The sequence below is a fragment of the Triticum dicoccoides genome, chromosome 5A (genome assembly GCF_002162155.2).
Source record: "Triticum dicoccoides isolate Atlit2015 ecotype Zavitan chromosome 5A, WEW_v2.0, whole genome shotgun sequence".
NCBI classification, from domain to species: domain Eukaryota; kingdom Viridiplantae; phylum Streptophyta; class Magnoliopsida; order Poales; family Poaceae; genus Triticum; species Triticum dicoccoides.
In genome coordinates, this window is record NC_041388.1 from 410,212,488 (window position 1) to 410,217,937 (window position 5,450).

Below are 5,450 nucleotides of genomic sequence, written 5' to 3' on the forward strand. Positions count from 1 at the left end.
TGAACTGTTTGGATGAGTCGCCAGGCACAAAATCAACCATCTTGGTGTCATCAGCTGACTTGAATTTCAACACCGATTCATGCTCCGTAGTTGGCTTCTTCAAAGATGTCATGTTTGTCAGGTCAACATTATCTTTATAAAACTTTAACTCCTCTGTTGCACAAACAGACTCAGCATAAGAGGCATCTCCTTCTTCACACTCCAGGGCTATTTTCCGCCTTCCATGTACTGTAATGGTGCCTTTATAACCCGACATCTTGAGCTGCAAATATACATAACACGGCCGAGCCATGAACTTGGCGTAAGCCGGCCGTCCAAACAGAGCATGATACGGGCTTTTGATCTCAACCACTTCAAAAGTTAACTTCTCAGCACTGGGATCATATTCATCCCCAAAGGCTACTTCCAGTTCAATCTTGCCAACTGGGTATGCCGACTTACCAGGGACAACACCATGAAAACAGTGTTGGATTGTTTAAGACTTTTATCAGTCAACTCCATCCGACGAAACGTCTCATAATAGAGGATGTTGATGCTACTGCCTCCGTCCATGAGCACCTTAGTGAACTTATATCCACCAACCTGGGGTGCCACTACCAAGGCCAAGTGACCCGGATTATCAACCCGGGGAGGGTGATCTTCTCTGCTCCACACAATAGGCTGTTCTGACCACCTCAAATAACATGGGATCACCGGCTCAACGACATTGACAACCCTCTTATGAAGCTTCTGATCCCTCTTGCATAAACTAGTGGTAAACACGTGGTAATGCCCACTATTCAACTGTTTTGGGTTACTCTGATATCCGGATTTTGTTGCTGATTATTTTGGCCGGGTTGCTGATTATAGCCGCCCTGGTTACCCGGATGGCCCTGACCGTGAAAACCGCCTCTGCCTGACCCGGCGCCCGGGTCCTGAAAGCAGCCCCCGCCTGAACCGCCGCCAGGTCCGTGGCTACCATCAAACATGTTGGAATTTTTAAATGCCTTCATGATCGTACAATCCTTCCACAGATGGGTCGCCGGCTTCTCCCAGGTGTCGTGTCTTGGACAAGGTTCATTCAATAGTTGCTCGAGGGTGGGACCTGACCCTCCTGACCGAGGGGGTTGCCTACCCTTACGTCGTTGGTTGTTGCCCTGTGCATTGTGTTAGCCACAAACTCGTCAGCCTTGCGTTTATTACCTCCTTGATTTGTCGGGTTATGCTGGTGACCCTTGCCGTTGCTGTTCTTCTTTCCCTTCCCTGTTTTTTCTTCGTCAGACACGGGATCCTTGGTACTGTCAGAATCAGCATATTTGACCAGGGCCGCCATCAACTGGCCCATGTCATTGCAGTCACGCTTGAGCCGCCCCAGCTTTTGCTTCAGAGGTTCAAAACGGCATTTTTTCTCCAACATTAAGACTGTCGAGCCGGCATCCATCTTATCAGATGAATGTATTATCTCCTTGACCCAGCGCACCCAATGGGTCGTGGACTCACCTTCCTCTTGCTTACAATTAGTTAGGTCCATGATTGACATAGGTTGTTTGTATGTGTCCTTGAAGTTCTGAATGAACCGAGCCTTTAATTCCGCCCATGAACCGATGGAATTGGGGGGCAATCCTTTCAACCAAGTGCGAGCCGTTCCATCCAACATCATAGTGAAATACTTAGCCATTTCTGCGTCGCTAACTTCCAACAGCTCCATCGCCATCTCATAACTTTCAATCCAGGCCCCAGGCTGCAAGTCGGCCGTGTAATTACGCACCTTACGAGGCCCCTTGAAGTCTTTTGGCAAGCGCTCATTACGTATAGCCAGCACCAGGCAAAGGACACCTCCTATTCTTGTGGCTACTCCTGTCTCAACAGAGGTTGCCAGATAAGCCGGAAAAACCTGATGAGCCGCCTGCTCAGCTGCCAGTTGAACCACCCGCTCAGCTTCTTGACGGATCCTCTCCTGAACCGCCAAGTTAAGGGCTCCACCCTATGCTGGCTCATGCCTGCGCGGTTGGTTACGACGTTGAGCGTTGCTCGACATAGCGGCTGAATCCATATGCCGGCTGTAGCTCGGGCTCCAGCTTGGGCGAGGGGTTGAATGGATTCTGTCTCGACTATAAGAGTACGCGTCCTGCTGCGCTAGAGCCGTCTGAAGAAGTTCTCTCACCCTTCGTGTTTTGATTGCTGTCGGAGAGTCGCCCTCCACCGGGAGAGCCGCCAAATGAGTCGATGCCGCAATGAGATTCTCCAAAGGATTGGAAAAGTGACCCGGTGGCATTGGTGTATAACGAGGCGGAGCGGTATTCATACGAGGCGGTTCCATGGCCCGCCGTTGAACCGGCGCTCTGGGTGTTGTGATCTGATTTGCCTCCGGTGGGGTACTTGGACCGGTCCCGGGTGTGTGGAAAAGGTTCCTAGGATCGAACGTTAGAGGTAGACGTGACTGAGTTTTCTGGTGCCTTCTCCTCATGACCTCGTTTGACGTGTTCAGATCCACCGAGAGCCGGAAAGTCTCCGCTTGAAGCTGATGGGCACGACCATCCAAAGTCGCCCGCTCCACGGCCATCCTGACCTCATCTGCTGCTAAATTTTCCTTGGCCTGTGCCATCTCTTCGCGTACCCGTGCCACCTCTGCGTCATGCTGAGTCTTATCCGCCGGCTCCGCCATAGCAGTCAACAGAGTCGTCAACTTGTCCATGAGGTCCATTAGCATCTGAGCCGGGGGGGGGGGCGCGGGGTCTCCTGACCTGGCTGCTGCCGACCCAGTGGTTATTGCTGCCGCAGTCGTAGAGTTCTGCCCGGGTTGAGTGCCAGCCATGAAAACTCTGGCTCGATTCGGCGGCTCAGAGAGGTCCGGAATACTGCTGCCATCGGAACAACCCCCAAGCACGCCATCTTGTAGCTGATACAAAGAATCTGTCTCGCCTGAGGACGACTCACCGTCGGAGCAGATGGTCGTCTCACTGCCATCCACGGATCCTTTAGAAAACTCACCTCCATGGATGCAACCCACGAAGGCATGCTTGATGGCGGGTTGGGCCCGGGCAGATCTCGCACGCTGAGCCGTCTTGATGATGTTGGTGCAGACGTCCGGCTCAGGGCCCGATTCACCGATCCGGACGATGAAGACATGAATTCCGCCGAAGGGGACCCGGTACCCGTACTCAATTGAGCCAGCCTCGGGGCCCCAGCCTTCGTCGTCGATGTAGAGTTTGCCGCGACGACTCTTGGTCATCCGGCCCACAACGTATCCCTTGATCCCTTCGAAGTTGCCCTTCAAGAACTCAAATTCACCGTGCGCTGGCCCCATGGTGGGCGCCATCTGTCATGGAATTGTCATGGCAGATGTCCTAGTAGAAGGACTTAGTCATAGGGCCATCGCAACTAGGAAGCTTAAAGGGGTTAATCGGGACAAAGGACACGAGAGGTTTATACTAGTTTGGCCCCTTATGATGAAGGTAAAAGCCTACGTCTAGTTGTGTTGGAATTGCTGGGGTTTCGATCACCAAGGGTCTAACCTGCCGGCTTGGTTATCGATATCTTGTTTTCTTACCCTAAGCCGCCGCCGGGTCATCCCCTTATATACATGGGTTGACGTCTGGCGGCCTACAGAGTCCCGGCCGGTTCATAAAACGTGTCCGGCTCGGTGACTTCTTTATATGCCTTTCTTTACAAGTCTTTCCTTACACAGGACGGTTTACAATATTGGGCCTTAAGCCGTCTCTGGGCTTAGGCCTTCTACAAGTCTTAATAAACTATCACCTTGAATATTATTGGGCTCCTTTTGTAACCCGCCGTTGGGGTTGACCCGGCCCCTCCTGGGCGGGTCTTACCTGGTAGCTATATTCCCAATAGGTCAAGAACATCCTGAAATACCTAAAAAGAACTAAGGATATGTTTATCGTTTGTGGAGGTGACAAAGAGCTTGTCGTAAATGGTTACGTCGATGCAAGCTTTGACACTGATCCGGATGACTCTAAGTCACAAACCAGATACGTATTTATATTGAATGGTGGAGCTGTAAGTTGGTGCAGTTCCAAGCAAAGCGGCGTGGCAGGATCTACGTGTGAAGCGAAGTACATAGCTGCTTCGGAAGCAGCAAATGAAGGAGTTTGGATGAAGGAGTTCATACCCGATCTAGGTGTAATACCTAGTGCATCGGGTCCAATGAAAATCTTTTGTGACAATACTGGAGCAATTGCCTTGGTGAAGGAATCCAGATTTCACAAGAGAACCAAACACAACAAGAGACGCTTCAATTCCATCCGCGATCAAGTCAAGGAGGGAGACATAGAGATTTGCAAAATACATACAGATATGAATTTTGCAGACCCATTAACTAAGCCTCTTCCACGAGAAAAACATGATCAACACCAAGACCTCATGGGTGTTATGATCATTACTATGTAATCTAGATTATTTACTCTAGTGCAAGTGGGAGACTGAAGGAAATATGCCCTAGAGGCAATAATAAAGTTGTTATTTATATTTCCTTATATCATGATAAATGTTTATTATTCATGATAGAATTGTATTAACTAGAAACTTAGTACATGTGTGAATACATAGAAAAAAATGGAGTGTCCCTAGTATGCCTCTACTTGACTAGCTCGTTAATCAAAGATGGTTATGTTTCCTGACCATAGACATGTGTTGTCATTTGATGAACGGGATCACATCATTAGAGAATGATGTGATGGACAAGACCCATCCGTTAGCTTAGCATAACGATCGTTTAGTTTTATTGCTATTGCTTTCTTCATGACTTATACATATTCCTATGACTATGAGATTATGCAACTCCCAAATACCGAAGGAACACCTTGTGTGCTATCAAACGTCACAACGTAACTGGGTGATTATAAAGATGCTCTACAGGTGTCTCCGAAGGTGTTTGTTGAGTTGGCGTAGATCGATATTAGGATTTGTCACTCCGTGTATCGCAGAGGTATCTCTGGGCCCTCTCGGTAATGCACATCACTATAAGCCTTCCAAGCAATGTGACTAATGAGTTAGTTACGGGATGATGCACTACGGAACGAGTAAAGAGACTTGCCGGTAACGAGATTGAACTAGGTATGATGATACCGACGATCGAATCTCGGGCAAGTAACATACCGATGACAAAGGGAATAACGTATGTTGTTATGCGGTTTGACCGATAAAGATCTTCGAAGAATATGTAGGAACCAACATGAGCATCTAGGTTCCGCTATTGGTTATTGACCGGAGATGTGTCTCGGTCATGTCTACATAGTTCTCGAACCCGTAGGGTCCGCATGCTTAACGTTCGATGATGATTTGTATTATGAGTTATGTGTTTTGGTGACCGAAGTTTGTTTGAAGTTCCGGATGAGATCACGGACATGACGAGGAGTCTCGAAATGGTCGAGAGGTAAATATTCATATATTGGAAGGTAGTATTCGGACATCGGAATGGTTTTGAGTGATTCGGGTATTTTTCCAGAGTACCG